Consider the following 12,810-nt stretch of genomic DNA (forward strand, 5'->3'; position numbering starts at 1 on the left):
CATTGCTAATTGCTCAGAGAGAGTGGCCCTACGGATCTCATCTTTTTTAGGGCCTAGAACATCAAGGGTAGCCGTCGAGAAAGCTTAAGCCTCTCCCATTTCTTCTGTGTGTGGTGTTCCGCAGGGATCTTGCTTGTCTTCCACTTTGATTCACATATACATGAGAACACTACTCGACCTTCTTGACGGACTGGGTGTCCAATATGCTAATTATGCTAATGACACCCAGGTCATTTTCGAGTTAACAGGTACATATGCCACTGACATCAAAAGTGTGAATAACATCTATACTGATATTCAAACCTGGATGGCCGGCAGCTTGCTTGCATCGAACAATGAGAAGACTGAGCTCCTCATTGCCGCTTCGGGCCCTCGCTTAAAGAAAATGTACTCTAGGTAATCCCACTTCTCCATCATGGGCAACCAGATCCTTGTCAGCAAATCAGTAAAAACCTTGGGCGTCATGCTGGATTCAGAGTTGTCAATGAAACGACATGTTTCAAATATTCGCTCCTCTTGCGGCTATGTTACTACACTACAGTTATGTTATGGTATGTTACTTGGCATTTATATAGCGCCTTATATATCATTGATATGACGGCAAAGCTCTGGTAGGTTGAACGTCCTCAGGAACCGCAGTTCAAGTCAGTAGAGAGTGTTGTATAGTGCATGGGCGCACCTGATATGTGTGCAGCTGGTGTGGTTGTTGCATGATAGCTGCTTCTTAGCGGTAGGTGCGGTGCTGAGGAAATCAGTTGGATGTGTTCAGTCTGGAGGGTGGATACCTAGACTGAGTTCTGGCTGTGTTAGGCCTGAGGAGACGCCTAAGCTAGCCGGAATGTGCCACCAGATTAGACCCTATCTCACCACAAAAAACTGATCCCTCGTGGCCACTGCATTAGTCAACTCGCAGTTGGATTGTTGCGATAGTTTGCTCAATGGCACATCGCAATCCATTCTTTTCTGTCTACAGACTACACAGAATTGGGCCGTCAGGGCAATCTATGTATTGGCTAAGAAAGACCATGTATCAGATTTCAGAAAAAGGTTGCACTCGCTCCCAGTTGAACAGAATCCCTTACTCACCAATGCCAGAACTCTGCGGCTCCACAGTACTTGGAAAAAAGGATTTCCTTCCAACAGTCCACAAGAGTTCTTCGCTCTAATGACATCAATATATTGCACCAAAGCTGTTTTCGTCTAAAAAAAAAAAGGTCTGCAGGCACAAGCTTTAAAATGCAGGCACCTCGAGAATGGAAGGCACTCCTATCCTCCTTGAGATCTGTCTCTTCTTTGACAGTTTAAAAAAAACGTAAAGACGCTCCTCTTTCATTCAGCAGATTATTTGTCCCTGTGCCTGCCCTTCCACCTCCCCCTATGAACCATTTGGGTTGAAGGCAAGTCCCTGAACACTCACACCAGAAAATAAAATGTGATAGGGAAGAAAGGCCCAAATCGATCTTGTAAGGATAAGTTTTTAATCTCACACGCAGATGAGAGAAACAGCAAAGAACTCTGCTGCTAAAAACGTTTTGCCAAAATGTAGTACAAGCAGAATCTTATAAAGCAAAACATTGTCATACATGACGCAATACATAGGGTAAAATCCTGTGCGGCTCTTTGATGTGCGCCTATACAGGATCCGCTGCCTCAAAAGGGATGCCAGGTCATAGGTTCCAGCCCAGTCCGTCCATCTTCCCTCACGTGGGTGCTGCGTTGATCATCATCTTCTCATGAAGGACAGAAAACAAATTAATTATACTTCTACCATACAGCTATTTTATCACTTAAACTGTGCACTTGGCAGGCCTTAAGACTGCCATAAAGGAGGTACTGGAGCACTCTAACCTTCACACACACATTTCACTCACTCCCCTCCGCGCCATCTTGCTCGAAGGTCTCCACCCTCGTCTTGAACTATCATTTATCACTCCCAGCACCTTGCAATACAAATCACACAATTGTCACTTCGACAATGTGCCCTGTCTGTCCTCTTTGAACATCTCAGGACTTGTTACTTTGGGGTTGGTGGTCAAAGGGCACCTGGTGCCATAGAACTCACAAGTCTTAGGTTTTAGTCAGTTATATGGGCTATGGCTCGTGGTCGCCTGAGGATGGGCAGGGTCATGCTTTCGCCGGTGTGAGATAACATGCACACCAAGCGCCGGTCTGTGATCGCTGCCTTGTAGGGCACATTCCTCTCTAACATCTTTTCAACACTGTTAGAACAATGAATAGGCATTGTGGCAGTTGGGGGTGTGGGCTGTCCTCATGGGAGCTCGGGGATGACTGGGGATTTCTGTTATCTCACGATTTGGGCCTAAGGCATGCAATTCCACATTTCTGTGAAGGTCTTCCTTTCTACCTATGGTTACTAATATCTATTCAAATAGCAATGCTGCTTGCGCCTTATGCTGTACTATATGAATAGACTATATTTGGTTATACTGAAGTAGGGTCCTGTTAAACTGGGAGGTGGTCCTCTCACCGTCCCCCCTTCGCCTATCATGGTGCTTTGAATGCGTCTCGTGTCTAAAGCGCCTAGGGGGGTATGGAGGGGCCGAACTTTCCCAACAGGATCTGTGCTGATTGTCCTTTTTTGTGCGCTCTGAGGCCCATGGGCGTATAGCGCTATATTAAAAAAATATTTGTTAGAATATGGATGGACTTCTGACCGCTGGTATTTTAAGAATAGTGATTAAGGAAGAGAACGAGTTTGGCCCCCTAGTTCTTTAGAGCAGGTACTTCAGTACAGGCTATGTATCTCCTCACGATTTGCAACCACCCCACCTTTTATGCAGTCTATAATAAAAACTCTGAATGTTATCTTTGGCGTTCTGTGTTTCTGTGGTCCCCACCTGGCTGTGTCGTCCATCTTTCGAAGCAAAAAGGAAATTCAATTTCTAGCAATTGTAAATCGACTAAGTTAACATACAAAGCAAAACTGGAAGCATTGTTTGAAACTGTTGCATTGCAACAAAGAAAATCCACCACCATCGAACAGAAATCAATCTTGCAATAGAATCACACGGATTTGGAAGACCACTATGTCCTAATGCCATTAAACAACACTGTCAACATGACAATGGCAGAAATTATTCAGATATTAAATACATTAACATATGCAACCTTGATATCAGCATCAATCCAGCTACGTAAGAATCTCCCAATATTCAAGAGACAATGTAGCAACGTTTCAATTTAAAGTCTCTAAAAATCATGGCATACAAATAATTGAACGACAAGCACTTAACGGCCTGAACAACAATCAAGACACAGTAAACAAAGAAAGCAGACAAACAAGGTAAATAGTGTCTTAACGGGCATTTGGGCTAAAGTAAGGGACCAGCAAACAACTGAATGGCACACCATGCTTTGAACTGTTACACACGGATCCTTCACTGAATACTAGGCACACATTCTGCTAGACAATCACTAGACAAACATTCTACGTTTCATAAATGAGAAGCCCACGCCTAAAAATGAGAATCGCATTATGAGCCATACATATCCAATAAAGGCAGGAAGAAATCTTGATTCTGCCATGCTGACAGATTACAAGTGGCATTGAATTCATGACAACACATTTCTTAATACATGTATGTCCTTTGTGATCATAAAATTGCCATCTTACATTCAACACAAACATGTTATCTTAAGAAAGTTGCAAATAGTAACAAAGAACCCATCATATTCTCTGGTAAGATTAGAAGTCATTCCTCAGAACACACCAGAAAACCACCTCCCAGGCATATCAGTCATGCTAAATGCCCACAAATAGTATGACAGGCAGCTGCATGGAACAAAACTAGTTACTGCTAAGACTACCACAATTCATACCAAACAAATATATATTTCTTTTCAACTGAGCAATGTACCTCTCAAACCCAGGTGCTGCAATAGGGGAAACTATCCTCCTCTGTATGCCAAGTTATTCATGGGACACCTCGATGATATAAAATGTTGGCAACATCCCACGCTACCACTAAGAGAACTCATCCAGTTCGAATGCATTAACCATTCAAATAAAAATTAATTTAACCTACCATTTAAACAAACTAGCGGCCAACAATATAGTCTGTTTGCCTCTTCCAATATATGTGGGCAATATCGAGTTGGAAACTAAAATGAACTGTACACCGATGGCAACAAGCTCAGTTTCACATTTGGGGGGAGCAGTGGGGGGGGGAAATCAACCAAAAAATGAAACAATAACGTTCTCAATTGGGAACTACTCAGCAACAAACAATTAACATCAATTTGATCCAGTTGGGACCAATGCAACCAGGACAATATACTTTTTAAGAGAGGATAAAATCACAGTAACTCAACAATAAGCAATGGAGAATGCAAAATCTATACCCACAGAAAACCTGCTAAAAACATATAGAACTATGAGAAAATGGATGAGGTTATTAGATTCTTTACCACAATAAAACATCCTAAATTCTAATATTTTCACGATGCTCAGCAAAAATTGCAACACAGCATTTTTGGGTGAGCGTGCTGAATATAGCGACAACAATTTGTGCCCAGCCTAAATTAAAACAATTGTACCTGAAAGCACCACACTGCTTAATAAGTTACCAAACAGCTTCTTTCGATGTGGGCTCTGTAAAGCCTGCAAATACACAAAAAATAACATTAAGGAATGTTTGTATTGTAATCTTTTTATTGAACATTTCCAACTTAAAATCAAATGGTGTTCTACAATCAGTGAGCATGAGGAAATTCGTGTACGACTTAATTTTTTAGTACCCACAACCTTTGCTGCCCAGTTATTCTTCAGTTGTCTGGTCTCCCACAAAACACACCTCAACCCCCATCTCAACCTAGTACTTCAGTCTTGCATGCCTTAGAAAAAGAATAAAACGGATGTATTCTAGGTGAATGACTTGGTAGAAGATTCGACCACCAAGGTTTAGGTACATAACATCCTCATTCTACAGTTATTACTCACTTAATTCCTTTGCTAGCTATGCCCCTTCCCCTCAGTCCTCACACAATACTGGGGCCCTTAGTCTATTCGGGTATGTGGTATCTCTGTTTTTAGTTTTGGCATGGTTTGAGAAGGGTGACCAGATTGCAGCATAGTGAGACAGGTCTCCTCTCAAGCAGTTTGAGAGTTTTTGATCCAAAAAATCTCTCATATTTTGGCATACCTCTCCAAAAGGTCTGGAACTCCAACCTCCATCTCTGGGTGACAACCATCCTTGCTTCCAAAACAGCTTTCCGCTGAGTTCACCTGAAAATCACTTTCCTCTATGCGCCACCAGCAGGCCCAAAAGTGGGATCTTTTGTATTTTTACTTGAAACATGTTTCCTAGTTCTGTGAACACCGCCTTCCACTATGCTGCTAGTTTGGGGGCATATCCACCAATTTTGTCCTGCAGAGGCCTGGCTCACCCATTACATTTCTGCAGTTTATCCAGTGTTGTACCATCTGTACAACATTTTATATAACTGCTCCCTTTTTTTGTATACAACCTGAACATTTGCATGCGTTTCTCCATATCCGATGCCACAGACTCCATGGGAATGTCCTCCCCATATTCCTGTGCGAGGCTTCAACATGTGCCGCATCAAATGAGGTTTGTTCTGGGAATAGAACGGTATATATTTTGGCTAATACATACTCTGATCTGACTGGAGGACAGCATCAAGATTTCAAAAGCAGTTAACGGGCGTGACGCACCTTCTCCGACTTCTCTTAGCCAGTGCCTCAGCTGCCAGTATCTAAATCTCTGTGACTCAGTCAGTCCTAATGATTTTTTTAAATATTCTATGAATCACTGAATCTCATGCCCCATTAAGCATCCAGCTTACAAATTTGGACCCGCCCTCCAACCATTTCTCAAATTCCATCTGCAGGCAGGCAGCGGTAAATGAAGGATTCTCATGAATTGGGGTGGGCGGGCCAGGGAAAGAGATGAACCCTGCCCTCACAGCTAGCTTGGCCCACATCCGTTTGTGATGGCAATGGGTGGAAGCTCCCTCGCCGCCAGTCTCTCTCCCTAGGCGCTAGCCATAAAATATATCTGAGTGGAGGCCTTATCACCTCTTCCTCAATAAACTTCCATGTTTTCGTTGGTTTAATCCACTCACTTGTTACTTGCAGCTGTGATGCCCAGTAGAATATTATGGCAAGCCAGCCCCTCCCCATTTTTAAGGGGACGAACACGCATCTTCTGAAAAACCCCTCCGTTTTACTCCACACCCTATAAACTGCTGTCATGGGTTTTGACCCATGTTGAATCAATAGACTGGGTAGATGTGGGGATGAGCTGTCGCCGCCCATTATTCTATCCCAGAAAACAAACTAAATCAATAGACTGGGTGGATGTGGGATGAGCTATCACCACCCACATTCACGCCAGAATAGGAGAATTGCGCAGTTGGCACGAGACCACTCTAAAGATACGACCTTCTTGTGGGGGGTTCCACATCACCACTCTACTGTAAGGATGCCATCAAAACAATGTTAAGCAAGGGTCCTATACTATCAAGCAAAAGACCACTCTATTGAAATGCAGTAATTCAAGACAACTCAAAAATGGATGCAGTATCGACAAATTCCCCAAGGTGGCTCTAGCGGTCTAAACTCTGTCAGGGAAACTGTATTTAAGAGTTGCAAGAGGGGCAGGGACTTCAATGCTTGTTAGTTAATTGAAAATCTAACCACCTGCTGTTCCCAGAGACAATCTGATTTGATTAACAGGCCAAAAGGCTGGGAAACCTTCTCACCTCAGAAAGCCCAGGATATCACATGGTCATGCTAACCAAATGCAAAGTGGCCCCCTGGTCTGTTGACCTCAGCTTGCTGGAGCCCACACAAAAGACCTTTCCTATTGAATAGGATATGGTGATTTTGACTGTTTCCTGTCAACAAAGATCTGCCAGTCAGGAGAGACATGTGATCACGGTCATCCCCAAACTTTGGGGGCGGACCCAAACACTTTGGGGGAGTTGAATTGCAACAAATATATAGTTTATAGAAACACTGATAACTCTTGGTAACCAGATGACAGAAATGTGAAATTTGGGGATCCTTAAAATGAAAACTTTGCCCACAATTCAAGCCCAAACTCCAATTTGTGTGATGTTCTGGGGCAAAACCCCGCTATTTATTGATACTACAGACTCTGTGTTTAAGCTAGAGACATGGGAATTTACTGGAGTATGTATGGACAGGCCGTGTATATGTCTATAATTTTTAATGAAAAACCAATGTTGCATAACCCACTAAAATTGAAAATAAGTTGCCATTTCTTTACCCAAGCTCCTAGAAACGCCAAAGTCGGAACAGTGCCTACCTCATGTGATATATGATGTGTGTAGGTGATGTAAAAACAACTGTGTATTTGGGAAATATGTATTTGGATCAAATATAGATTTGTGTGCAATCTGACAAGGGGAGGTTCCTCTGACCATAAAACCTACAGCATCACTCTGACTTACATTTCCTTCCCCCAATCAAGGGAGAGAGGAGGAATTGGCCAATGATAAGTGAGAGGGGCAGGTTTAGTTATGACCAACGCACACACCCACTTTCCAAAACACATAAAAAGAGATTGCTGGGACAGGTAGAGACATTCAATTCCATTTGCTGCGGAGCATGCTGACTGACGACTTCACATCCAGAGATCCAGACTTCAAATCCATCAATCTCCAGAACCTGTAGCAGAAATTAACTCCAGAATTTGTAGCAGAGAGGCCTGAATCCATCAGCTGAATCCTCTTCAGCAGGCTTCAAAACTAACCAAACTATTCAACAGCCGGGCGAGCTGTTTGAAGTTTTGCCGAGAATTGTTGCAAGAACCTGTAGCAGTACCCAGAAAGCAGTGTTACATCCAGAATCCAGAGAGGCTAGACCAGCAGAGCAGAGCTGACCCAGATCGCTGTGAGCAGAACCGGTGCCTGATTGACCCACCGAGCAGACAGAACCGCAGCCGGACGTGTTGACCAGATCCGTGATGAGGCCTAGTTCAAATTTATATTGCGAGTACCTAGCAGAACTGTGCAGAACCAATCTCTTAGTTAAAATAATCTAATCCAAACTATTTTAACCTAAGTAGAACTGTCTCCTAGAAATCGTGTCATCTGTCATTTTTAAAACTGCACAACTGTCACCTGTCAATTCTGCAGCTGCAAGCTGTCACCTGTCATTTTGAGTTTACTTTAAATCTGAAAAACTACCTTTATTTAATCGTCCGTATCTCTGGAACCGTTTGGGCTAGGAACGAGATTTAACTTTCCTCTGAACGCTTAGAATCTAAGCTTCCCAACAAGCCTAAACCGACTTCCCACTCCATATACATTTAGCGCAATCGCGATTCACTCACTCGCGAAATTTACCGCGATTTGGGCTCAATTTCTCCACTTGTCAAAATAGCAGCTCCATTCTTTCTTTTGTTAAAATCCGTTTGCAACTTGGTAATAACTCAGAGCATTGCTAAAGTGAGCCTGAACTAATACCAACACGCATCTCCCACTCACCCTGAATCTCTAGAGGGAATTAAAATCAGTTGGCACATTTTCCCATCCATTGCCATCACATTTAAAAGCATTTTGGGCCTGTGTTTCAAACTCCTACCTGTTTCCTCTAAGCTTGCTGGGGGGGGGAACTGAATTTCGTATTGCATTTGATTGCATTCCTGAGAACTGTGTGCTCCTCTTTCCATCTCCTTCCATTACTTACATTGCATAGGGGAGGGGAGTGAATTGTCAAGGAAAAGTGATTACATTGCCTTTTGTTGAAGCCGTATCAAGTTATTTTCTGTACTGCATTTCATTCATCATTGCGTTGTCCTTGAAGCCATAAAAGCACTCTCAGCTACCTCATCCTCTATACTACTCCTAAGTAATCAAGTGTACCACTGTAACATTACCCATTGTGGATCCACATCATATGTCTCAGTGTACTATCAGATATTAATTTATTATAAAAGTGTGATATATATATATATATATATATATATATAGTTTAATTTTTCAAATAAACCTTTTAATCTGCAAAACAAACCTACTTCTTGGCTCAGTGGGGTGAGGGGGATTCTAAGAGGGGGGTGTTATACAAGGGTTGTCATCCAGAGTACTGAACTGAATATAAAGATACATCAATAAGGGTTTTCCTCAGCATCCCAGACTAGGCATTGATTTAGCTGTAGTGTTGATTGAATATCGCTTACACTGCATAATGTCTTGCTGCGGCGGTTATTCGTGTTTGATGTGGGGCTTAAATTGGGACCAATCGAAATACATAAAGTAATTGTGATAGTATGTTAATCTTCACTGAATTCTGAAGACTTTCTATCGAGGACAACGAGAGAATTTTCAAGAATGCAGGTTTCTTTAACCTATATATTTGTATTTCTTTATTTATATAGTGCTTCTGGCCCGCAGGATCTGGGCACATATCTTAGGTTCCAAACACAGAATCATTACACAGTTACAGAAAAGGAACATACTATACATTTGTGAAATATATACATAGTAATTACAAGCAATAGGTCTTAAGATATTTACAGAAACAGGCTACGAAAGGTTGTAGTGAATGAGCTGGTCCTAGTATAAGAACTTACAGTGGGTGATTGTATGAGTCTTGGGCCAGGAGCCAAGATTTGGCTTTGTTCTTAAAGGCATAGAAGGATGGTTCCAATCTGAGAGAAGTAGGCAGAGAATTCCATAATTTGGAAGCGAGGACCGCGAAACTGATCACGCCAGATTTTTGTAGTTTAAATCTGGGTACAGACAGGCAGTGGGTTTGGGCTGCTTTTTGTGGTCGGCTGAAGGTTTGCAATGAGAACCGGGAGGCCAAGTAAGGGGGTGCCTTGTTTATGTGTGAGGGCCACAGATTTAAAGGAAACTCTTTGGGCAGCAGAGAGCCAACACAAGTTGCGTAGGGTGTCTGACATGTCTTGGTTCCTCGGGATGTTCAAGGCAGCCCTGATGCAGGGTCGGACTGGGACAAGAAATAGGCCTGGACACCCAAAAAAAAGTGGCCCGCCCCTTGCCTCAAAAAAGTGGCCCTCAAACCATGATCCATGAATCGCGCCAATTCACGACTTTACAGAAAATGCTACTTATGGAGGGTTAATCTGTCTGTTGCATGTTGGTGTGGTATAGACAAAAAGAGGCTGCCCATGTACGGGAGGACTGGAGGGCCTATACAGCTATAACTGGGGGATGGTCTTACCCTCTAGAATTCAAATGCATGCAATACAATTTACAATAGTTTGAAACCTTGTGAACACCCAATTGAATGGGGCATTCACCATTTGTAACAAACACTGCTAATGAACACATATATCATCCATATTTTGTAGAACAGCTTTTTATTAATTAGCTGATACTATTGTTTTACTTTGCATGTTTATTAGAGTATTCTTTTGTAGAGACAAAACGGTGATCAGCATGGTAGTGACAAGCAATCGATGTTGAACATGGTTGTGTCTACAGTACAGTACACAGACCTAAAAGTTTACACAGCGTGATAAGTACGTTAACACATTTGGAGAACAACTCATGAATAGGTGAAAACCAACAGGTAGTTAAATTCAAAGAACACAGAGTGTATGTGAAAGTAGGAGGAAGGAGACATTCGCTGAAGGTCTCCTATGCCCGGCTAGAGTCTGACCTCGTAGCATGTTGATGTGGGGCAGTTTTTTTGGTTAAAGTGGGCCATTTTCTTGGCCAACATGGCCAGTAACAGTTTAGTGAGTTACTTCACTATGCGGCTAGTATTTTTAACCATTGTAGCTGAATCAATATTCTTTAAATTAAAAAATTTGATTACAAAAGCAGGACTACAAGTCCCATAGTGCAATATGATGTGACGACAGCGGGTAATCTGAGGGTCTCTCACAGGGCCCCCACACTGTACTGATGTTGGCTGCTGAGCTCCCCGGTGTGCAAGGGTCTATGTGCAAGACTGGCAGGTGTAGCCATTTTATACTTGGATGTAGTTTAAATGGCAATTAGTCTTGTTTGTTGGATACAGCCTCGTGCAGCTGGTTCCACAACATGCTAAGTGTGGCTATCATATGCCTAGGTTACCCAAACACATGCACACATGATTGATCCTTCACAAAGCGCACCAGCACCACAAGACTACATTTCCAAGAATGCACTCTACTTATTTGACGCAGAAATTCAAACATACCCTACATAACACTTTGCCTCACTATGTAGAAATGCCCGATGGCAATACATGCCCCACACTGCACTATGACTGACACAGTGCAGAGCACAGGGAATTCCATGTCCCTCAATACATTATTCCCTACTGATTAATGATGTCACCAATTACCATAGGTGTTTTCTCGGGTGATACTTGTAGTCACCTATACTGGGTGAATCACGGAGCTGGCAGATGCGTATGTCGGAATGCATTCCCTCCCTGAATATTTACACCCTCATAGTGCACAGCATGCCTTGGAACAATTACAGCTTCTGTACATCTCTCCTCACCAAACTATGGGTCCCCAGACTGCCCTCTGACTCTTGTGATCTACTTATCACAATATACAACGTGGCTTACTTAAGAAAAAAAAAAACAGAAGGCTATTTATCCGATAAACCAGCTGGCCGCCCTCAAAACAGACGCCTCAAGATGTCTACATGTTACAAAAAGAACTCGCTCTGTTCAGAGGCATCTAAGACAATATAGAGAAAATGAGTATCAAAGCGAGTCAAGAAAAGCAAGCCAGGGATGGATTATTCGAATCGTGAGTGGAAATATGAAAGAACACGTTTAGCAGAATCATAGATGGAGCGAAGAGTTGCTAGCTTGCCAGGCCGCTAGACCAATCAGAAGGGCAGAATAGCAGTCGATTAAAAAATTTAATAAATAAGGCCACAATTAAAAGTGTTCCCAGAGTAAAACGAAAATAAAGGACGGGCCTTGTGCATGTTATACAAATGGAAACTACAGGAATGAGTAATGTTAAAAATGTAAAGGGAATCGGATCAAAAATAACATCAGGATTGTGTGTTATCCTCCCCAAAGAATGGCAGCAGCATGGAAGCATCTGGCAGAACTCTGTGGGATACATGTTTGTTGTAGTTACAGGGCATAAACAGGTAGTTAGACAAGAGTCTCGAAGGCAAGCACCATTTGCATGGTCCCATCCTCTCTCATCCCAACCTTCAACTCACTCAGGTATCACATACCACACTCACCATTCCACAAATACCCTGCATGTCAGCCACTGTTGGTACAACACAGCAAGGTCACAGAATACCACACACCTCCTTTCCCAAAACAATCTAAAAGTCCTCGCACTGATACCAAGGCGTAACCAACCAACAGAGAATCCATTCAGAGAACCAATACTCACATACAGACCAAATCGTCATAAAGCATTAAGCAGTGCACTACCATGCAAGGTGTGCCATAATGCACATAAAACGTAAGCGGTCCAACAAATCAACCAACATAAGCACGGGCAGGCTTTAAAACATGCCCACAGGGTAGACGAACAATAACGTCTTTTTGCCAGACCTCAGCCGGATCCAAGCTCTAGATGCAGAGCAAAACGTGTTACATTGCAAACACACTGAAACCCCAAAATTGTCCCTTCGTCACCATCCAACAAAGATGGGATAAATAAGCAGGACGGAATTCCTGTGTGTGCTTGGAGGGGTGCTCTCACTGGTCATCAATAGGGCATGCTGTGTACCTCGTGAAGGAGGTGGCCCGGCCAGCACGTACAAGGTAAGGGAGGTGGGGGCGTGCATTGCACCCTGTCTGATGCTATATCACTGCAGAAGCCGGGAACTTTCAGTAATCAACAGCACCCCCATCTACGG

This window comes from Ambystoma mexicanum, chromosome 2q (assembly GCF_040938575.1).
Source record: "Ambystoma mexicanum isolate Mex_15411 chromosome 2q, UKY_AmexF1_1, whole genome shotgun sequence".
Taxonomy (NCBI): Eukaryota; Metazoa; Chordata; class Amphibia; order Caudata; family Ambystomatidae; genus Ambystoma; species Ambystoma mexicanum.